Source organism: Tachypleus tridentatus, chromosome 7, assembly GCF_004210375.1.
Source record: "Tachypleus tridentatus isolate NWPU-2018 chromosome 7, ASM421037v1, whole genome shotgun sequence".
NCBI classification, from domain to species: Eukaryota; Metazoa; Arthropoda; class Merostomata; order Xiphosura; family Limulidae; genus Tachypleus; species Tachypleus tridentatus.
The window spans coordinates 38,680,407-38,705,699 of record NC_134831.1 but is presented as its reverse complement, the minus strand read 5'-3'; the positions used below and the strand labels follow the sequence as shown (position 1 = coordinate 38,705,699).

At 32.0% G+C, this 25,293-nt stretch overlaps 1 protein-coding gene across 9 annotated transcripts in view; it reads right to left on the bottom strand.

Annotated features, from left to right (window-relative positions):
* The window catches only part of LOC143255476 (alpha-2C adrenergic receptor-like), a 177,456-nt gene that overhangs the window by 147,214 nt on the left and 4,949 nt on the right, over positions 1-25,293 (bottom strand). For 6 of the 9 annotated variants that reach the window (XR_013030676.1, XR_013030678.1, XR_013030677.1 and 3 more), the window contains exon 2: positions 6,841-7,071. The exons of the other annotated variants lie outside the window; for them this stretch is intronic. The gene's annotated coding sequence lies outside the window, so the exon portion shown is untranslated. The remainder of the gene's footprint in view (positions 1-6,840; positions 7,072-25,293) is intronic. 9 annotated transcript variants of the gene reach the window in all.

Below are 25,293 nucleotides of genomic sequence, written 5' to 3'. Positions count from 1 at the left end.
TCCTAGTGTAACATAATAAAAACCATTGTAAATTGTCTGTTTAATAAAATTACTTACTGTCTTCTGGTGTAACATTATTAAAACAGTTCTATGTTGACTCTTTCACTAAATTACACAATGTCCACTGGTGAAGCCTAATTAAAACAATATTATCTTGTCCCTTTCATTAAATTACATAATGTTTACTGGTGTAATATAATTAAAACAGTTTTATCTTGTCTCTTTCATTAAATTACACACTGTCTCCTCGTATAACATAATTAAAACAGTTGTATGTTATCTGTTTCATTAAATTACATACTCTCTATTGGTGTAACATAATTAAAACAGTCTTAAGTTATCTCTTTCATTAAATTACTTACTGTCTCCTGGTGTAACGTAATTAAAACAGTCTTATCTTGTCTCTTTCATTAAATTACTTACTATTTACTGGTGTAGCATAATTAAAAGAGTCTTATCTGCTCTCTTTCATTAAATTATATACTGTTTCTTAAAGTAATATAATTAAAAGAGTCTTATCTCGTCTCTTTCATTCAATTACATACTGTGTCCTAGTGTAACATAATAAAAACCGTTATATATTGTCTGTTTAATTAAATTACAAACTGTCCACGGCTGTAACATAATTAAAACAGTCTTGAGTTGTCTCTTTCATTAGATTACATACTGTCTCCTAGTGTAACATAATTAAAACAGTTGTATGTTGTCTGTTTAATAAAATTACATACTGTCTCCTGGTGTAACAACTTAAAAGTGTCTTACATAGTCCTTTCAATCAATTACATACTGTCAGCTGGTGTAACATAATTAAAAGAGTCTTATCTTGTTCTTTCATTAAATTACATACAGTCTCCTGGTGTCACATAATTAAAACAGTCTTATCTTGTCTCTTTCATTAAATTACATACTGTCTCCTGGTGTAACATAATCAAAACAGTTGTATGTTCTCTGTTACATTAAATTACATACTGACTCCTGGTGTAACATAATCAAAACAGTTGTATGTTGTCTGTTTAATAAAATTACATACTGTCTCCTGGTGTAACAAATTAGAAGAGTCTTAGCTAATCCTTCAATTACATACTGTCAGTTGGTGTAGCATAATTAAAAGACTCTTATCTTGTCTCTCATTAAATTACATACTGTGTCCTAGTGTAACATAATTAAAACAGTCTTATCTTGTTCTTTCATTAAATTACATACAGTCTCCTGGTGTCACATAATTAAAACAGTCTTATCTTGTCTCTTTCATTAAATTACATACTGTCTCCTGGTGTAACATAATCAAAACAGTTGTATGTTCTCTGTTACATTAAATTACATACTGACTCCTGGTGTAACGTAGTTAAAACACTCTCATCTTGTCTCTTTCATTAAATTACATACTGTCTCCACGTGTAAAATAATTATAAAAGTCTTATGTTGTCCCTTTCATTGAATTACATTCTTTCTCCTAGTGTAATATAATTAAAACAGTCTTATCTTGTCTCACATCAATCACATACTGTCTACTGGTGAAGAATAATTAAAACAATCTTATCTTGTCCCTTTCATTAAATTACATACTCTTTACTGGTATAACATAATTAAAACAGTCTTCAGTTATCTCTTTCACTAAATTACATACTGTCCACTGGTGAAGCATAATTAAAACAATATTATCTTGTCCCTTTCGTTAAATTACATAATGTTTACTGATGTAATATAATTGAAAGTTTTATCTTGTCTCTTTCATTAAATTACATACTGTCTCCTCGTATAACATAATTAAAACAGTTGTATCTTATCTCTTTCATTAAATTACTTACTGTCTCCAGGTGTAACGTCTCTTTCATTAAATTACATACTGTCTACGGGTAAGACATAATTAAACCAGTTTTATATTGTCCCTTTCATTAAATTACATACTGTCTTTTGGTGTAACATAATAAATCAGTTATAATTTGTCTCTTTAATTAAATTACATTCTGTCAACTGATGAAACATAATTAAAACAGTCTTATCTTGACCCTTTCATTAAATTACATACTGTTTACTGGTGTGAAATAATTAAAACAGTCTTATCTGGTCTCGTTCATTAAATTATATACTGTCTCTTAAGGTAATATAATTAAAAGCGTCTTATCTCGTCTCTTTTATTCATTTACATACTAACTCCTTTTGTAACATAATTAAAAGAGTCTTATCTTGTCTCTTTCATTACATTAAATACTGTGTCCTAGTGTAACATAATTAAAACAGTTGCATGTTGTCTGTTTAATAAAATTACATACTCTCTCCTGGTGTAACAAATTAAAAGAGTCTTAGCTAGTCCTTTCATTCAATTACATACTGTCAGTTCGAGTAGCATAATTAAAAGAGTCTTATCTTGTCTCTTTCATTCAATTACATACTGTCTTTTGGTGTAACATAATTAAAACAGTCTTATCTTCTTCCTTTCATTAAATTACATACTCTCTTCTAATGTAACATAATTAAAACAGTTTTATATTTTCCCTTTCATTAAATTACATACTGTCTTTTGGCGTAACATAATTAAAACAGTCTTATCTGGTTTCTTTCATTAACCTATATACTTTCTCTGGGGTAACATAATTAAAACAGTCTTATCTATTCTCTTTCATTAAATTATATAACGTCTCTTAACGAAATATAATTAAAAGAGTCTTATCTCGTCTCTGTCATTCAATTACATACTGACATCTTGTGCAACATAATTAAAAGAGTCTTATCTGGTTATATACTGTCTCTTGGGATAACATAATTAAAACAGTCTTATCTTGTCTCTTTCATTACATTACATTACATACTATTGACTGGTAAAGCATAATTAAAACAGTCTTATTTTGACTATTTTATTAAATTACATACTGTTTACTAGTGAAACATAATTAAAACAGTCTTATGTTGTCTCTTTCATTAAATTACATACTGTCTACTGGTGAAACATAATTAGAACAGTCTTATCTTGTCTCTTTTATTAAATTACATGCTGTCTCCTGGTGTAACATAATTAAGACAGTCTTATCTTGTCTCTTTCATTAAATTACATATTGTCTACTGGTGAAACATAATTAAAACAGTCTTATCTTGTCTCTTTCATTAAATTACATAGTGTCTCCTGGTGTAACATAATTAAAACAGTCTTATATTGTCTCTTTCATTAAATTATACGCTGTCTACTGGTGTTACATAATTAAAACAGTCTTATCTTGTCTCTTACATTAAATTACATACTGTGTCCTAGTGTAACATAATTAAAACAGTTGTATGTTGTCTGTTTAATAAAATTACATACTGTCTCCTGGTGTAACAAATTAGAAGAGTCTTAGCTAATCCTTCAATTACATACTGTCAGTTGGTGTAGCATAATTAAAAGACTCTTATCTTGTCTCTCATTAAATTACATACTGTGTCCTAGTGTAACATAATTAAAACAGTCTTATCTTGTTCTTTCATTAAATTACATACAGTCTCCTGGTGTCACATAATTAAAACAGTCTTATCTTGTCTCTTTCATTAAATTACATACTGTCTCCTGGTGTAACATAATCAAAACAGTTGTATGTTCTCTGTTACATTAAATTACATACTGACTCCTGGTGTAACGTAGTTAAAACACTCTTATCTTGTCTCTTTCATTAAATTACATACTGTCTCCACGTGTAAAATAATTATAAAAGTCTTATGTTGTCCCTTTCATTGAATTACATTCTTTCTCCTAGTGTAATATAATTAAAACAGTCTTATCTTGTCTCACATCAATCACATACTGTCTACTGGTGAAGAATAATTAAAACAATCTTATCTTGTCCCTTTCATTAAATTACATACTCTTTACTGGTATAACATAATTAAAACAGTCTTCAGTTATCTCTTTCACTAAATTACATACTGTCCACTGGTGAAGCATAATTAAAACAATATTATCTTGTCCCTTTCGTTAAATTACATAATGTTTACTGATGTAATATAATTGAAAGTTTTATCTTGTCTCTTTCATTAAATTACATACTGTCTCCTCGTATAACATAATTAAAACAGTTGTATCTTATCTCTTTCATTAAATTACTTACTGTCTCCAGGTGTAACGTCTCTTTCATTAAATTACATACTGTCTACGGGTAAGACATAATTAAACCAGTTTTATATTGTCCCTTTCATTAAATTACATACTGTCTTTTGGTGTAACATAATAAATCAGTTATAATTTGTCTCTTTAATTAAATTACATTCTGTCAACTGATGAAACATAATTAAAACAGTCTTATCTTGACCCTTTCATTAAATTACATACTGTTTACTGGTGTGAAATAATTAAAACAGTCTTATCTGGTCTCGTTCATTAAATTATATACTGTCTCTTAAGGTAATATAATTAAAAGCGTCTTATCTCGTCTCTTTTATTCATTTACATACTAACTCCTTTTGTAACATAATTAAAAGAGTCTTATCTTGTCTCTTTCATTACATTAAATACTGTGTCCTAGTGTAACATAATTAAAACAGTTGCATGTTGTCTGTTTAATAAAATTACATACTCTCTCCTGGTGTAACAAATTAAAAGAGTCTTAGCTAGTCCTTTCATTCAATTACATACTGTCAGTTCGAGTAGCATAATTAAAAGAGTCTTATCTTGTCTCTTTCATTCAATTACATACTGTCTTTTGGTGTAACATAATTAAAACAGTCTTATCTTCTTCCTTTCATTAAATTACATACTCTCTTCTAATGTAACATAATTAAAACAGTTTTATATTTTCCCTTTCATTAAATTACATACTGTCTTTTGGCGTAACATAATTAAAACAGTCTTATCTGGTTTCTTTCATTAACCTATATACTTTCTCTTGGGGTAACATAATTAAAACAGTCTTATCTATTCTCTTTCATTAAATTATATAACGTCTCTTAACGAAATATAATTAAAAGAGTCTTATCTCGTCTCTGTCATTCAATTACATACTGACATCTTGTGCAACATAATTAAAAGAGTCTTATCTGGTTATATACTGTCTCTTGGGATAACATAATTAAAACAGTCTTATCTTGTCTCTTTCACTACATTACATTACATACTATTGACTGGTAAAGCATAATTAAAACAGTCTTATTTTGACTATTTTATTAAATTACATACTGTTTACTAGTGAAACATAATTAAAACAGTCTTATGTTGTCTCTTTCATTAAATTACATACTGTCTACTGGTGAAACATAATTAGAACAGTCTTATCTTGTCTCTTTTATTAAATTACATGCTGTCTCCTGGTGTAACATAATTAAGACAGTCTTATCTTGTCTCTTTCATTAAATTACATATTGTCTACTGGTGAAACATAATTAAAACAGTCTTATCTTGTCTCTTTCATTAAATTACATGCTGTCTACTTGTGTAACATAATTAAAACAGTCTTATCTTGTTTCTTTTTTTAATTAAATTACATAGTGTCTCCTGGTGTAACATAATTAAAACAGTCTTATATTGTCTCTTTCATTAAATTATACGCTGTCTACTGGTGTTACATAATTAAAACAGTCTTATCTTGCCCTTTATTAAGTTACATACTGTCTCCTGGTGTAACATAATTAAAACAGTCTTATCTTGTCTCTTTCATTAAATTACATACTGTCTTATGGTGTAACATAATTAAATCAGTTGTATATTGTCTGTTTTATTAAATTACATACTGTCTACGGGTGAGACATAATTAAAAGTCTTATATTGTCCCTTTCATTAAATTACATTTTGTCTACTGGTGTAACATAATTAAATCAGTTGTATCATGTCTCTTTCTTTAAATTACATGCTGTCTACTGGTTTTACATATTTAAGACAGCCTTATCTTGTCTCTTTCATTAAATTACATACTGTTTACAGGGATAACATAATCCAAACATTCTTGTGTTGACCGTTTCACTAACTTCTTTTGTATCTGTCAGGTTCATATATTCCAAACATTCCGACATTCACTGTTTCATTAACATCCATTATGTCTACCAGGGTACCACCATTAACCAAACGTTTGATGTTTAAATTCCATTAATTTCCTAAATGTCTGATGTGGTAACATAATCCAAAAAGTCTGGTCTTGCCTTTTTCATTAACTTCCATAATATCAACTGCGGTAACATAATCAAAACATTCTCATGTTGACTGTTTCATTAAATTCCATACAGTCTATTGAGGTAACATTATACAAACATTTTTAATGTTTACCGATACATTAATTTCCTTACTATTTACTGGGGTAACATAATGCAAACATTTTTAATGTTCACCGATACATTAATTTACTTACTGTTTACTGGGGTAACATAATGCAAACATTTTTAATGTTCACCGATACAATAACTTCCTTACTGTTTACTGGGGTAGCATAACGTAAACGTTTTTAATGTTCACTGATACATTAACTTCCTTACTGTTTCCTAGGGTTACATAATGCAAACATTTTTAAAGTTCACCTTTACATTAACTTCCTTACTCTTTACTGGGGTAACATAACACAAACATTCTTATGTTGAATTTTGCATTAAATTCCTTCCTATCTACAGAAGTAATATAGTTCAAACATTTTGATGCTGACCGTTTAGATAACTTCCATTATGTCTAATAGGTTACAATAATACAAAAATTCTGATGTTGACTTTTCGATTAACTTCGGTATTTTCTACTGGGGGCAACATAATCGAAATCCAAACATCCTGATCTTTTCAATATCATTAGCTTCCATACTGTCTACTAGGAATACGTAATCCAAACATTCTGATGCTAACCGTTTCATTAACTTCCTGAATGTCTACTAGGGTAATATAATTCAAACATTCCTATCTTACCTCTTTGATAACTTCCATACTGTCTTCTTGGGTAATATAATCGAAACATTTTCATTTTCGCCGTTTCATTAACTTCCGTAATGCCTAGTATGGTACGTAATCCAAACATTCTGATATTGACCGTTTCATTAACTTCCTTACAGTCTATTCGGTTACCGTAATACAAACATTTTGATGTTCACGTTTCATTAATTTTCTCATTGTCTGCTCCCCAGCAGACAGTAACAGCACCTGAAACAAAATTCAAGTATTCTGATTATGAATGTTTCATCAACTTCCTTCCTCCATACCTCGGCAATACAATCAAAACATTCTGGTTTTAAACATGTCACTAACTTCCTTACTGTCTAGTGAAACAACATAATACAATCATTCTGATTTTGACCGTTTAACTGAGTTCCTTACTGTCTGCGGCGAAAAATAATCCAAACATTATGATATTGACCGTTTCGTTAACTTCCTTAATGTCAAGTGGGTTAACGTAATCCAAATATTCTGATATTGTCTCTTTCATTAATTTCCATAATGTTTACTGGAGTAACATAATCCAAACATTTTCATTTTCACCGTTTCATTAACTTCATTACTGTCTACTGAAGTAAGACAATCGAAACATTCTTATGTTGACCGCTTCACTAATTATCTTACTGTCTACTGAGGTAAAATAATCCAAACATTCTGATTTAGACAGTTTCGTCAACTTTCATACTGCCTACTGGGATAACATAACGCAAACATTAAAATGTTGAGTGTTTCACTAACTTCTTTACTGTTTACTGAGGTAACATAATCCAAAAATGCTTATGTTAACCATTTCATTAACGTCCATACTGCCTACTGGAGTAACATAATCCAAACATTAACATCCACACTGTCTAGTGGGGTAAGGTGATCCAAACATGCTAATGTTGACCATTTTAATAACTTCCATACAGTGTACTCGGGTAACATAAGTCACAAGTTTTGAGTTTGACCGTTTACATAAAATCAATACTGTACAACGGAGTACCATAATAAAAACTTCCATATTAGACGCTGGAGTAACATAATACCCACATTCTGATGTTGACCGTTTCTTTAACTTCCATACTGTCTATTGGTGTAACATAAAGCACACATTCTGATCATGACAAATTCATTAACTTCCAAACTAACTGCTGGAGTTACATAATCCAAACATTCTGAAGTTAAATGCTTCATTATCCTCCTTACTGTCCACTGAAGCAATATAATCCAAACCTTCTGTTGTTGATCGTAGCATTATCTTTCATACTGTTGACTAGAGTAACGTAATGCAAACATTCTAACGTTCAGCTTTTCATTACCTTCGATTCTATCTACTTGAGTACCATAAACTACACATCATAATGTTGACTGTTTCATTAACTTCCTTACTGTCTACTAAAATAGCATAATCTACACATTCTGATCTTGTCCCGTTTATTAACATTTATAATGTATATTAAGATAGCGGAATCCAAACATTCTGATGTTGACTGTTTCAAATACTTTCACACTGTCTTCTGGAATAACTTAATCTAAACAATCTAATCTTGGCCGTTTCTTTAGCTTCCATACTGTCTACTGACGTGATATAATCGAAACATTCTGATACTGACCTTTAAATTAACCTCCTTTGTGTCTAGAGCTCTAACATAGTCCAAAATTCTAATTTTGACCGTTTCATTAAATTCCTTCAGGTTTATCGAAGTAATATAATCCACACATTCTGATATTCCTTGTTTCATTAACTTCCACACTGTTTGCTAGGGTAACATAATCCAGACACTATAATGTTGATCATTTAATTAACTTTCATATTGTCTAGTGAGGAAACATAATCCAAACATTCTGATTTTGACCGTTTCATTACTGCCTATTGGGGTAACGTCATCTTGGTATTGAACATTTCATTAATTTCAGTAGTGATGCAACGTAATCCAAGTATTCTCATGTTGATGGTTTCATTAACTTCCATACTGTTAACTAGGTAACATAAAGCAAATATAATCCAAGCAATCTGATATTAACCGTTTCAGTAACTTCAATACTGTCTGATGAGGTAACATAATCAAAACATTATAAGATTGACGGTTTCATTAATTTCCTTACTATCTACTAGTATAACATAATCCAGATATTTTTATCTTGACTGTTTCATTAGCTTCCATACTTGTTTACTAGGTTAACATAATCGCAACATTCTGTTGTCGTCTGTTGTCACAATCCAAACATTCTGATTTTGACCGTTTCATTATCCTCCAAAAATTCCGATTTTTATCATTTCAGCAACTTCAATACTATCTGATGAAGTATCATAATCCAAACATTTTGAGGGTGATTGCGTTATTAACTTCCATACTGTATGCTGGGGTAGAAATCCAAACATTGTAATAATGTTTTTCAAGTCAGCTCGCATGGGTATTAAAACTTTTATTAAAATGAAGTAAAGAACAACGTTTCGACCTTCTCAGGTCATCTTCATGTTAACAAAGAGAGTTTGTAACTGACCGTTGCCGGGCACATGTCTTAGGGACGAGAGTATAAACGGGTACGGGATTGTAGGGGGCGTTGCAGTACATGTTAGGCTATTAATTAGTATAGGAATAAAGGTGTTCCTTGATATTGGTTTAATTTTGGTTGGGGTTGTTGTATCAGTAGGGCTTCTTTGATTTTGCGTTATGTTTATTTCCCTACTTAGTATCTGCGTGTTTTCTATGGTTATATTGTGCTTATTTGATTAACAGCGTTCAAAAACATGTGAAGATGTTTTGTGTGTGTGTGTGTGTTATTTGACACAATTACTAGATTCACATCTACAGAACACACACTTAGGTTTTTCAATCATGTTAACTCCATACACTCCAACATTAAGTTTACTTGTGAACACGAAAAAACTAACTAAACAGCATTTCTCAACCTCAAGATCGCAAGAACCGATACACAATTCAAAACAGAAATTCACAGAAAAGTCACCCATACTGGCCTATACATTCCCTGGGACTCAGCGCATGAAACAAAACAAAAACTCAACATATTAAGAAACCAAATAAACACAACCACAAAACTATGTTTACCTGATAAAATTAATGATAAAATCAACAAAACAACACTTTATTAACATCAACAACTTTCCTCAAAAAAACCGTGGAAAAAATTATACACACACACCTAGACCAACAACAAACAAACAACAATAAAACCCAAGATACAAGAAACTACAAAACTTTATACTGCTGCATACCATATGTTCCCGATATCAGCGAAAAAATAACCAACATCTGGAAAAAACTTAATAAAACACAACATTCCAGTAAACACTAAATGTATTCAAAAACCAGATACAAAACTGAAGTCCATACTATGTAAAAATTATACTAACAAACACAACAAAAACATTATTTATAAAATAAAATGCAACAACTGCCAAGCTTTCTATATTGAAGAAACAATCATAAAAATGGACACCAGATTCAAAGAACGCAAAAAAACCACCCTCACACGTTTTTCAACACTGCAAATAAAATAAGCACATCATAACCATAGAAAACACCCAGATATTAAGTATGGAAACAAACATAAACAAAGGCAAAATCAAAGAAGCCCTACTTATATAACAACTCAAACCAAAATTAAACCAATATAAAGGAACACCTTTATACCTAAACTAATTAATAATGTAATATATACTGCAACGCCACCTACAATCCCGTACCCGTTTAAACTTTCATTCCTAAGACATGTGCCCAGCAACGGTCAGTTGCAAGCTATGTTAACCTGAAAATGACCTAAGAAGGTCGAAAAGTTATTCTCTACTTTATTTTATAGAAGTTTTAATACCCATACCAGCCTTGAGATACATTTTTATTTCAAGTGGGTTTCTCATGTTAACCATTTTATTGTCTTCCATAACGTCTGCTGGTGTAATGTACTACAAGCATTCTGATCTTGATGGTTTAATTAACTTCCATTCTATCTATTAATGATTAATTATATATTAATTAACTTCCATTCTATCTATTGGGGTAAAGAGATCCAAACATTCTAATGTTGACCATTTCAGTAATTTCAGTGCTCTCTACAGGGGGAAAAACAAAATGAAAACATTATAATGTTAACCGTTTCATTAGCTTTCCTAATTTCTGTTGGGGTTACATATTATAAATATTTTCATGTTGAACTTTTCATTAACTACCATACTGTTTTGTTGGATAATATGTTCCAAACATTTTTATCTCGTCCTTATTATTACTGTCTATAGCTTCAACGCAATCTGATGTTGACTGTTTCATTTACTTCCATAAGGTTTGCTGGGGTAGTATAATGCATAGCATTCTAATGTTGTCCGTTTCATCGACTTCCACGTTATCTGCTTCAGTAACATAATTCAAACATTCTAATGTTAAACATTTAATTATCTTCCATGCTGTCTACTGCATTAACTTAATCCAAACTTTCTTATTCATCATGACCGTTTAATTAACTTGCATACTGTCTACTGTGGTAACGTAATCCAAATATACTCATGTTGACCGTTTCATTAACTTTTATACTGCCTTCTGGAGTAATATAATAAAAATTTCTTATGTTGACCATTTCATTAAATTCTATACTATCTGCTTGGTAGCCTAATCCAAACGTTCTAATGTTAACTGTTTCATAAACTTCCTTAATGTATAATACGGTAACGCAATCGAAACATTCTAATCTTCTATGTGTCATTACTGTCTATTGTTGTAACGCTATCCAAACTTACTGATGTTGGCCGTTTCATTAACTTCCATACTGTTACTGGGGTAACATAATCCAAACTTACAGATGTTGACCGTTTCATTAACTTCCACACTATCTACTGGGTAACATAATCCAAACTTACAGATGTTGACCGTTTCATTAACTTCCACATTGTCTGCTGGTAACATATTACAAACATTCTAATGTTAGCCATTTCATTAACTTCCATACTGTTACTGGGGTAACATAATCCAAACTTACAGATGTTGACCGTTTCATTAACTTCCACATTGTCTGCTGGTAACATATTACAAACATTCTAATGTTAGCCATTTCATTAACTTCCATACTGTTACTGGGGTAACATAATCCAAACTTACAGATGTTGACCGTTTCATTAACTTCCATATTGTTACTTTGGTAACATAATCCAAACATTCTAATGTTGACCGTTTGATATAATTCCATTCTATCTACTGGATATCATAATTTAAACGTTCTTATATTTAATCTCTCATCAACTTCCATTTTGTCTACTGAGGTAAAATAATCCAACAATTTGTATCTTGACTGTTTCATTAACGTCTATACTTTGTATTGGGATCTCATAATCCAAACTCTCTGATGCTGGCCGTTTCATTAACTTTCATATTGCCTTTCATAATCCAAATATTCTCATGATGACCGTTTATTAAGTTCCATACTGTAAACTGGGATAACGTAATACAAATATTCTGATGTTGACTGTTTCATTATCTTCCATACTGTCAACTGGGGTAACTTAATCCAATAACTATTCCAATAATATCCATATTATCTATGTGGGGTAAGATATTTCAAACACTGATCTAAATCGTTTCAATAACTTCCATACTGTCTACAGGGGTAACATAATTCAAACATTCTCATTTTGTATATTTTTAATTAACTTGCACACTGTCTGCTGGGGTAACAAAATTTAAATATTCTAATGTTATCCGTTTCATTATCTTTCATCATGATGACTCTTGGCTAACGTGATCTAAGTATTCTGGTGCTGACCATTTCATTAAATTCCGTACTGTCTACTTGAATAACAAAATCTAAACATTCTAATGTGGCCCTCTCATCGTTTCTTACATTTTCGTTAACTTCATCAGTCGCATAATATTGACATTATAAAACTGCTTCTAACTCGTGTTGTTTTTTTCTAGATATTGACGAAAATAACCTTCTTCCTGCATTAAAATATGATGCTTCTCTTACGGGTCATGAGGCAGATTTACTTGACGTCAATATATTGGTTTGTATAGAATACTTGTTGTTCATCACTATAATGGTGTGTATAGAATAGTTATTGTACATCAGTACACTGGTGTGTATAGAATACTTGTCGTACATCACTATACTGGTCTGTATAGAATACCTGTCGTACATCAATATACTAGTGGGTATAGAATACTTGTTGTACATCACTATACTGGTCTGTATAGAATACTTGTTGTACACCACTATACTGGTCTGTATAGAATGCTTGTTGTACATCACTATACTGGTCTGTATAAAATACTTGTTGTTCATCACTATAATGGTGTGTATAGAATACTTGTACATCAGTATACTGGTCTGTATAGAATACTTGTACATCAGTATACTGGTCTGTATAGAATACTTGTCGTACATCACTATACTAGTGTGTATAGAATACTTGTTGTACATCACTATACTAGTCTGTATAGAATACTTGTTGTACATCATTATACTGGTCTGTATAGAATACTTCTTCTACTTCTACATACGCGTATGCTACGAATACCTATTCTACGTCTGCTTGGTGACATTAAACACCATGTTAATACTTTTATATAAGGATAATAAAACGTCATTATGGTTCTTACTCTTATGATCATATAAAGACTACATTAAAAACACCATACTTTTAGAACAATTCTAATTTTCCTAACCGAAAGTTGATTATTACGAACACAGACGATGTACTTAATCAGTTTTATTTTATATGGTTCACAGTGTCCTACACACATACAGATCACGGCGTTTATCGATTTAAGCCAACGTGATATTAACATAATGGCGCATGTCTCCATAACTATCTTATTTACTTATCTACTTTCAGGAATCTCTGGAATACCAAGTAGATAAGCCATGACAGGAGCTTCTGAAAACATCTCACGAGGTTTTTATTATCCTGGTACAAAACCCACTTGCTGGAATTGATATCCACCTACACACTTTCCGGAAGTGACCTCATTTTTACTATGAGACAATGGCCCAGCAGGTTTACATGTGCGCCATAAGGTTGTACAAAAAATAACATGGGCTGTTAGGCTTTGACCAATGTTCTATGTATTAGATAACTACAAAAAAAAAAAAAAGAGAATGTGGAATAAGAATGAATCCTCTATAGAACAAGCCTCGGGTTTCAGGAGTAAAAGGGAAACAGGTCGTCGTGAGATTAAAGATGTCCAAGGCTCATATATAATATCATTTATGTAGAAACTTTAAGATAATATCTTGTCTGCATCCTTACTTGTAGAAGATTAAAAAGTAGACGTATATTCCTGGAGCGAAAAACAAGTGTCTTACAGATGAATGGATTGTAACATTATTAGCTGCTAATCACTTTCAAGTCTTGTATCCATCACTATAGATCAACCTCTGTTACACTACACTACTGTAAACAATAAGTTTACACAACCTTCAAACCTTGTATCCATCACTACTGACCAACCTCTGTTACGCTACACTACTGTAAACAATAAGTTTACACCACCTTCAAACCTTGTATCCATCACTATAGATCAACCTCTGTTACATTATTGTAAACAGGAAGTACTGAGGAAGAGCGTATAGGAAGGGTTTGCAATTGTCTTACTAATATTAAAGGATTAAAATATCAAATATATGTATAACTTTAAATGCTATTAGATAGAATAAACTTCCAGGTATAAGAGGCAGTACAATAAAATAGTTTAACACAGATTATAAAAACAAGAACAAACTTTAATGTGGTGAATAAAATATGACAGGTTTCTGTATCGGAGTTACTTATACATAAATCAGTGACAGGGTCTAAACTGGATTATTGATTTGTACATAAATCAGTGACAGGGTCTAAATTGGATTAGTGACTTGTACATAAATCAGTGACAGGATCTAAACTGGAATTAGTGACTTATACATAAATCAGTGACAGGGTCTAAATTGGAATTAGTGACTTACACATAAATCAGTGACAGGGTCTAAACTCGAATTATTGACTTATACATAAATCAGTGACAGGGTCTAAACTGGAATTAGTGACTTATACATAAATCAGTGACAGGGTCTAAACTGGAATTAGTGACTTATACATAAAACAGTGACAGGGTCTAAACTGGAATTAGTGACTTATACGTAAATCAGTGACAGAGTCTAAACTCGAATTAGTGACTTACACATAAATCAGTGACAGGGTCTAAACTGGAATTATTGACTTATACATAAATCAGTTACAGGGTCTAAACTGGATTAGTGACTTATACGTAAATCAGTGACAGAGTCTAAACTCGAATTAGTGACTTACACATAAACCAGTGACAGGGCCTAAACTCGAATTAGTGACTTACACATAAATCAGTGACAGGATCTAAACTGGAATTAGTGACTTATACATAAATCAGTGACAGGGTCTAAACTGGAATTAGTGACTTATACATAAATCAGTGACAGGGTCTAAATTGGATTAGTGACTTATACATAAATCAGTGACAGGGTCTAAACTGGAATTAGTGACTTATACGTAAATCAGTGACAGAGTCTAAACTCGAATTAGTGACTTACACATAAATCAGTGACAGGGTCTAAACTGGAATTAGTGACTTATACATAAATCAGTGACAGGGTCTAAACTGGAATTAGTGACTTATACATAAATCAGTGACAGGGTCTAAACTGGAATTAGTGACTTATACATAAAACAGTGACAGGGTCTAAACTGGAATTAGTGACTTATACGTAAATCAGTGACAGAGTCTAAACTCGAATTAGTGACTTACACATAAATCAGTGACAGGGTCTAAACTGGAATTATTGACTTATACATAAATCAGTGACAGGGTCTAAACTCGAATTAGTGACTTACACATAAACCAGTGACAGGGCCTAAACTCGAATTAGTGACTTACACATAAATCAGTGACAGGATCTAAACTGGAATTAGTGACTTATACATAAATCAGTGACAGGGTCTAAATTGGAATTAGTGACTTACACATAAATCAGTGACAGGGTCTAAACTCGAATTATTGACTTATACATAAATCAGTGACAGGGTCTAAACTGGAATTAGTGACTTATACATAAATCAGTGACAGGGTCTAAACTGGAATTAGTGACTTATACATAAAACAGTGACAGGGTCTAAACTGGAATTAGTGACTTATACGTAAATCAGTGACAGAGTCTAAACTCGAATTAGTGACTTACACATAAATCAGTGACAGGATCTAAACTGGAATTAGTGACTTATACATAAATCAGTGACAGGGTCTAAATTGGAATTAGTGACTTACACATAAATCAGTGACAGGGTCTAAACTCGAATTATTGACTTATACATAAATCAGTGACAGAGTCTAAACTCGAATTAGTGACTTACACATAAATCAGTGACAGGGTCTAAACTGGAATTATTGACTTATACATAAATCAGTTACAGGGTCTAAACTGGATTAGTGACTTATACGTAAATCAGTGACAGAGTCTAAACTCGAATTAGTGACTTACACATAAACCAGTGACAGGGCCTAAACTCGAATTAGTGACTTACACATAAATCAGTGACAGGATCTAAACTGGAATTAGTGACTTATACATAAATCAGTGACAGGGTCTAAACTGGAATTAGTGACTTATACATAAATCAGTGACAGGGTCTAAATTGGATTAGTGACTTATACATAAATCAGTGACAGGGTCTAAACTGGAATTAGTGACTTATACGTAAATCAGTGACAGAGTCTAAACTCGAATTAGTGACTTACACATAAATCAGTGACAGGGTCTAAACTCGAATTATTGACTTATACATAAATCAGTGACAGGGTCTAAACTGGAATTAGTGACTTATACATAAATCAGTGACAGGGTCTAAACTGGAATTAGTGACTTATACATAAAACAGTGACAGGGTCTAAACTGGAATTAGTGACTTATACGTAAATCAGTGACAGAGTCTAAACTCGAATTAGTGACTTACACATAAATCAGTGACAGGGTCTAAACTGGAATTATTGACTTATACATAAATCAGTTACAGGGTCTAAACTGGATTAGTGACTTATACATAAATCAGTGACAGGGTCTAAACTCGAATTAGTGACTTACACATAAACCAGTGACAGGGCCTAAACTCGAATTAGTGACTTACACATAAATCAGTGACAGGATCTAAACTGGAATTAGTGACTTATACATAAATCAGTGACAGGGTCTAAATTGGAATTAGTGACTTACACATAAATCAGTGACAGGGTCTAAACTCGAATTATTGACTTATACATAAATCAGTGACAGGGTCTAAACTGGAATTAGTGACTTATACATAAATCAGTGACAGGGTCTAAACTGGAATTAGTGACTTATACATAAAACAGTGACAGGGTCTAAACTGGAATTAGTGACTTATACGTAAATCAGTGACAGAGTCTAAACTCGAATTAGTGACTTACACATAAATCAGTGACAGGGTCTAAACTGGAATTATTGACTTATACATAAATCAGTTACAGGGTCTAAACTGGATTAGTGACTTATACATAAATCAGTTACAGGGTCTAAACTCGAATTAGTGACTTACACATAAACCAGTGACAGGGCCTAAACTCGAATTAGTGACTTACACATAAATCAGTGACAGGATCTAAACTGGAATTAGTGACTTATACATAAATCAGTGACAGGGTCTAAATTGGAATTAGTGACTTATACATAAATCAGTGACAGGGTCTAAACTGGAATTAGTGACTTATACATAAATCAGTGGCAGGGTCAAAACTGGAATTAGTGACTTATACATAAACCAGTGACAGGGTCTAAACTCGAATTAGTGTGTGTGGGTTTTATAGCAAAGCCACATCGGGCTATCTGCTATGTCTACCAACGGGAAATGAATCCGTAATTTTAGCGTTCTAAATCCGAAAACTTACCACTGTCACACCAGGGGACAAACTTATATTCTTAAATTACTACTGTTGCTAAAGATACAACATTAAAATTTATCTGTGATAATACGAAATTGAAATCGCTTGTGAATAGAAAAAAGTCAGTTTTTTAACGTAAGTTACCTGTTAATTAATAAATGTTAACATTATAATAATATTAATATTAATAAACAGCTAAAACAAAATCTATATTTTTGAAATAGAAGTAAATTAATTATAAATTGGAATGGTTTTAAATTCTATGGTCACAATAACGGGTATATAAATAATAACAATTCTGAATGTTTGTAAATAGAAAATAAATGTTATAAAATATGTAGGCTTACAAACTGATAACAATTATACCAAGGTACAACATATTAAAGACCTAGCTAAAACACCGAGTTTTTGCACGTCAGTATTATACAAAACATGATGTTAACCAACCAGATGTTAAGAAATCTTTGTTTCTCATTGATATAATCAGAAATTCAGTAGGGAATGTCGACTTTGGATGGAACTTGTCCAAATACACTAAAACAAATTATTTCATCACAGAATATTACTATAAAACATAATATTTTTATGAAATTATAGAAATAAAATCATGCCTAAGATATACATTAGTTTGTTTGTGTTGAAATTTCGTGCCAAGCTACACCAGGGCTATCTGCGTTAGCCGTCCATAATTTAGCAGTGTAAGACTAGTGGGAAGGCAGCTAGTCATCACTACCCACCGCCAACTCTTGGGCTACTCTTTTACAAACGAATAGTGGGACTGACCGTCACTTTATAATGCCCCCAAGGCTGAAAGGACGAGCACGTTTGGGGCGACGGGGATTCGAACCCGCGACCCTCAGATTACGAGTCGAACGCCTTAACCCACCTGGCCATGCCGGGCCGTATATTTTAGTAAAATATTTACTTGTGCATGTTTATTAATATATAAAGTATTAAGTAAATAACTAGTTGAAGCGTTTAGTCTGAAATACGTAAAACCTCTTGTTTAATATGGATACTAGTATTGATTATATTTATAATATATTCTTTAAAAAATACAGTAACTGTACACTATACAATATTACTAGAAATTGAATACCTTACAAAAGTTAACACTGACTTTTAATGTATATACTCTCTTCAACTAGAGAGTATATACATCTGCACAAAAATATTAGCTAGTTTTCAATACACAATGTGCTACACAAACGTTCAGTAGCTTTTAATTTTGATATAATAAATAAATAAACATTAATTAAGATATAGTGCACATCCATTTTTTTAACACTACTCTACACAAACTTAGTTTCTTTCATTATATATAGTTGTTCCACATAAAAAGTTAACTCATATCAACACTCCTTTCGAGAATTTACTACAAACAAACTGACTTGTTTTAGAACTGTTGATAACACAATACCTTGTTATCTGTTGCCAAGTATTGAGTTTGTGAAAGAAAAGTATAATAATTTATAACCTGTTGCCAAATATTTAGTCTGTGAAGGAAAAACATAATATCTTTTTATCAGTCACAAAGTACTTAGTCTGTGAAAGAGGAACATAATACCTCATCATATGTTGCCAAATATTTAGTCTATGACAAAGCAATACAATACCTTGTTATCTGTTGTCAAATGTTGTGTGTCTGAAAGGACATAATGCCTCGTTATCTGTTGCCAAGTATTTACTGTGTGAAAGAGAAACATAATATCTTGTTATCATTTGCCAAGTATTTAGTTTGTGAAAAAAGAAAAATAACACCTTGCTATCTGTTGCTAAGTGTATAGTCTCTGAGAGTGGCTCATATTACAGTTATCCGTTGCCAAGTATTTAGCATTTGAAAAAGAAAAACATAAAATACCTTCTTATCTGTTACTAAGTATTTAGCCTGTGAAAGAGAAACATAATATACTGTTATCTGTTGCCAAGTTTTTTTTTTACTGTGAAAGAGAAACATAATACATTGTTCTCAATGCCAAGAATTTAATCTGGGAAATAGGAGCATAATACCTTGCTATCTATTGCTAAGTTTTTAGACTATAAAAGAAAAATATAATACATTTTTATCCGTTGCCAAATATTTAGTGTTTAAAAGGGAAACATAATACCTTGGTATCTACTGTCAAGGATTTACTGTGTGAAATAGAAACGTATTACCTCCTTTTTATATGCAAAAACGGCTCGTTTGGGTTGAGAAAATATTTTACATAGAAGAGCGAACAACGTTTCGACCTTCTTCGGTCATCGTCAGGTTCACAAAGAAAGAGGTAACTGACCGGAAGCTGACCACATGTTTGAAAGGGGTTGTGTAACTGTGTGTCGAAATGTAGAGGGCGGTATTAGATGTTTCAATATATAATTTTATTTATTTTATTATATTAATATAGGTATAAAGGTGTTCCTTTATATTGGTTTATTTTGGGTTTAAGTTGTTGTATAAGTAAGGCTTCTTTGATTTTGCGTTTGTTTATGTTTGTTTCTTTATTTAGTATTTGAGTGTTTTCTATGGTTATGTTGTGTTTATTTGACTTGCAGTGTTCGAAAACGTGTGAAGGTGACTTTTTATGTTCTTTGAATCTGGTTTCCATTTTCCTACTTGTTTCTCAATATAGAAGTCGTGGCAGTTATCACATTGTATTTTATAAATAATGTTGGTGTTGTGTTTGTCAGTGTAGTTTTACATAGTATAGACCTCAGTTTTGTGCCTGGTTTTTGAATAAATTTGGTATTAACTGGAATGTCATATTTTGTTACTAATTTTTGCCAAATGTTGGTTATTTGTTTGCTGATGTCAGGAATATATGGTATACAGCAGTATATGGTTTCGTGGTTTTTTGATTCGTGAGCTGTATTTACTTTAGTTGGTGGTTGATTTTGCTTTTGTCTAGGTGTGTGCGTATAATGTTTTCTACGGTTTGTGGAGGAAACTTATTGATGTTGATGAAGTATTGTTTTATTTTGTCTAATTCATCGTTAATTTTATCTGGTGAGCATAGTTTTATGGCTGTGTTTATTTGGTTTCTTAGTATGTTGAGTTTTTGTTTTGTTTCATGTGCTGAGTCCCAAGGAATGTATAGTCCAGTATGGGTGATTTTTCGGTGGATTTCTGTTTTGAATTGTGTGTCAGTTCTTGTAATTTTGAGGTTAAGAAATGATATTTGATTGCTTTCTTCCTGTTCACATGTGAAGTTAATGTTGGGATGTATAGAGTTAATGTGATTGTAAAAATTAAGTATGTGTTCTGTAGATTTGAATCCCGCAACCGTGTCATCTACATATCTGTACCAGTATAGTGGTGGATGTAATGCTGTGTTAATTGCTTGTGTTTCAACTTGTGTCATAAAAAATATTGGCTAGAACTGGTGATACTGGGTTGCCCATGCTTAGGCCATTTGTTTGTATATAGTTTTGGTTGTTGAACATGAAGTTGGTCTTTATCGTGGTGATTTCTATGAGGGTTGCTAACTGGTTACTGGGAATTTCTATAGTTGGGTTAGGGTCTCGGATATAGAGTTCTAAGGCTATCTTGCAGGCTTCAGTGGTTGGAACTTCTGTAAAGAGGGATATAACATCGAAACTGGCCATTAAGGCTTTATGATTAAGTTGATTTAGATTAGACTTGAAATTAAAAGAGTCTTTGATGAATGAGCTGGCTGATGTTACATATTTAGAGAATGCCCATGCTATGTATTTACCAAGATTGTAATTAAACGATTCATATGTGGACATTATTGGTCGTAATGGACAATCTGGTTTATGAGGTTTGGGGATGCCGTATATTTGCGGTGTGCGTGAGTCGGTTTTACGTAGGTAGGAATAAAGTGTTTGTGAAATTGTGTTGGCTTTTTTCATTTGTAGTAGTAATTTGTTCAGTTGCGTCTCGTGTGTCTTTGTTGGATTTGTGTGTATTGGTTTAAATTTGTTCGTGTCTGATATCGTGGTGATTTAAACCAATACACACAAATCCAACAAAGACACACGAGACGCAACTGAACAAATTACTACTACAAATGAAAAAAGCCAACACAATTTCACAAACACTTTATTCCTACCGACTCACGCACACCGCAAATATACGGCATCCCCAAACCTCATAAACCAGATTGTCCATTACGACCAATAATGTCCACATATGAATCGTTTAATTACAATCTTGGTAAATACATAGCATGGGCATTCTCTAAATATGTAACATCAGCCAGCTCATTCATCAAAGACTCTTTTAATTTCAAGTCTAATCTAAATCAACTTAATCATAAAGCCTTAATGGCCAGTTTCAATGTTATATCCCTCTTTACAGAAGTTCCAACCACTGAAGCCTGCAAGATAGCCTTAGAACTCTATATCCGAGACCCTAACCCAACTATAGAAATTCCCAGTAACCAGTTAGCAACCCTCATAGAATTCACCACGATAAAGACCAACTTCATGTTCAACAACCAAAACTATATACAAACAAATGGCCTAAGCATGGGCAACCCAGTATCACCAGTTCTAGCCAATATTTTTATGACACAAGTTGAAACACAAGCAATTAACACAGCATTACATCCACCACTATACTGGTACAGATATGTAGATGACACGGTTGCGGGATTCAAATCTACAGAACACATACTTAATTTTTTCAATCACATTAACTCTATACATCCCAACATTAACTTCACATGTGAACAGGAAGAAAGCAATCAAATATCATTTCTTAACCTCAAAATTACAAGAACTGACACACAATTCAAAACAGAAATCCACCGAAAATCACCCATACTGGACTATACATTCCTTGGGACTCAGCACATGAAACAAAACAAAAACTCAACATACTAAGAAACCAAATAAACACAGCCATAAAACTATGCTCACCAGATAAAATTAACGATGAATTAGACAAAATAAAACAATACTTCATCAACATCAATAAGTTTCCTCCACAAACCGTAGAAAACATTATACGCACACACCTAGACAAAAGCCAAATCAACCACCAACTAAAGTAAATACAGCTCACGAATCAAAAAACCACGAAACCATATACTGCTGTATACCATATATTCCTGACATCAGCAAACAAATAACCAACATTTGGCAAAATTAGTAACAAAATATGACATTCCAGTTAATACCAAATTTATTCAAAACCAGGCACAAAACTGAGGTCTATACTATGTAAAACTACACTGACAAACACAACACCAACATTATTTATAAAATACAATGTGATAACTGCCACGACTTCTATATTGAGAAACAAGTAGGAAAATGGAAACCAGATTCAAAGAACATAAAAGTCACCTTCACACGTTTTCGAACACTGCAAGTCAAATAAACACAACATAACCATAGAAAACACTCAAATACTAAATAAAGAAACAAACATAAACAAACGCAAAATCAAAGAAGCCTTACTTATACAACAACTTAAACCCAAAATAAACCAATATAAAGGAACACCTTTATACCTATATTAATATAATAAAATAAATAAAATTATATATTGAAACATCTAATACCGCCCTCTACATTTCGACACACAGTTACACAACCCCTTTCAAACATGTGGTCAGCTTCCGGTCAGTTACCTCTTTCTTTGTGAACCTGACGATGACCGAAGAAGGTCGAAACGTTGTTCGCTCTTCTATGTAAAATATTTTCTCAACCCAAACGAGCCGTTTTTGCATATAAATTTCTCAACAAGTGGGTTTCTCGACATCACTGAGTATTACCTCCTTATCTGTTGCCAAATATTCAGTGAAAATGAAACACAATACCTTGTTATTCCTTATCAAGTAAGTATTTGTACCATTTAGAAATACATCTCATCCTAACCGTTCAGACACTTGAAAACTATATGCCTTGAAAGATACTAAAAATATATAGTCATAATGCTCAAAGTGTTATATGGCATTATAAAACTGCTATTGCATATGATACTTACGACTATTTTGAAACTTGTAATTTTTCATTATTCTATGTTATGAATATAATATATTCTTCCATGAAATTGACATTGGTAAAACAGAACTTGGAGAACACTGAATGAAACAATTACAGTGATCACAGCAGTCTGGTTAAACAACCCTGAACGAAATAATTACAGAGATCAAAATATTGCTTGATTAAATACATTTGAAAGAAATGAAACTAAAGTGTGGATAGGGAATCGTAAATAAAATAATAAATGATATCAAAATAATCCTATTAAAAAACACCTGAATGTAACAGAGATGAACATTGAATATGGTATGAGAACACTTAAATAAAACAATTGCAGAAATGAACATGGAATCTGGCTATAGAACACTTGAGTAAAACAATTACAAAAATGAACAAAACAATTATAGGAATCGAAATAAGTCTTGGTCAAACAGTACCCTGAACGAAACAGTCAAAGAGAACCAGATGCGGCTAGTTACGAGAACCATATACTAAATATGGATCAAAATCGAGCTTCACTGAAAACTTTCAGCAGAAGAATTAAAGTAATTAAAATAGATTCTTGTTAGAGAAATTTTAATGAAATAACTAAAAAAAATAAAATAGATCCTGGTTCGAGAATCTTGTAAGAATCAATTACAGGAATATAAAAGTATCATCCAGGAATCTAAAAACGAACGTTTAATGGGATCAAAACTGACCTGTAAGAGAAAACTTAAAGAAAGAATTATATTGATAAAAATATAATTTTGTAAAAGAACCCTAAAGAAGTAATTTTAGAGACTAAAATAGTTCTTCACGAGAGGATTTTGAACAAAATATGTATTATCATAAATACTAACTAGGGTACCCGTACAAAAGACGGAAGTTATGTAAATTCATGATTAATGAAAAGTTATTTAAGGATATGAAAAGTTTTCTTTTTCCTTCATATATAATTCTTAAAAACGCCAACAAACACAAAATATGAAAGTGTGAGTTTGAATGTATCGCCTCATGGACCCAGCAAACCTTCATGCCAAATTTGGTGAAGATTTATCAACAGGAGCGAAATAGTAGTAAAAAAAACCCACAAAAGCACTCATAAAAACAGCAAAACGCAATACTGAAAATATGTATTTCCTTTTAGACCTAATAAACCTCCATATCATTTTTAGTAAAGCTCCATCCACACCCAGTGAAGTATTTACACGTACATACAACAGAGTGTACTATTACATTTATATAGATGGCGTCAATACATTTGATCCACGTGTGATGCATTCATAAATTTATATCCATCCTGAGAATGGAGAAAAATAAAGTTCTCCATAAAGCGAAACGGAAAAATTGTGACCCCTATTGCAAATCTACATGCACATAGGATAAAAATGTCGCGAAGCTAAAATGTGCATATCACTTAATTAATAAGTTTTTCCAGTATCATATATGCACGAGCCTCATTATAGTATGATAACAAGGAAAGACCAAGTACTTTATAATGTCATTCCTACACACACCCTCATTTCATTATTGTTTACAAATAGTTTAAGCATTTATGAATTAATCACGTGATTTAAGATGTTCATTCAGTCTATAATAAGTATAGTAGTCTTCTTTGAAGTCA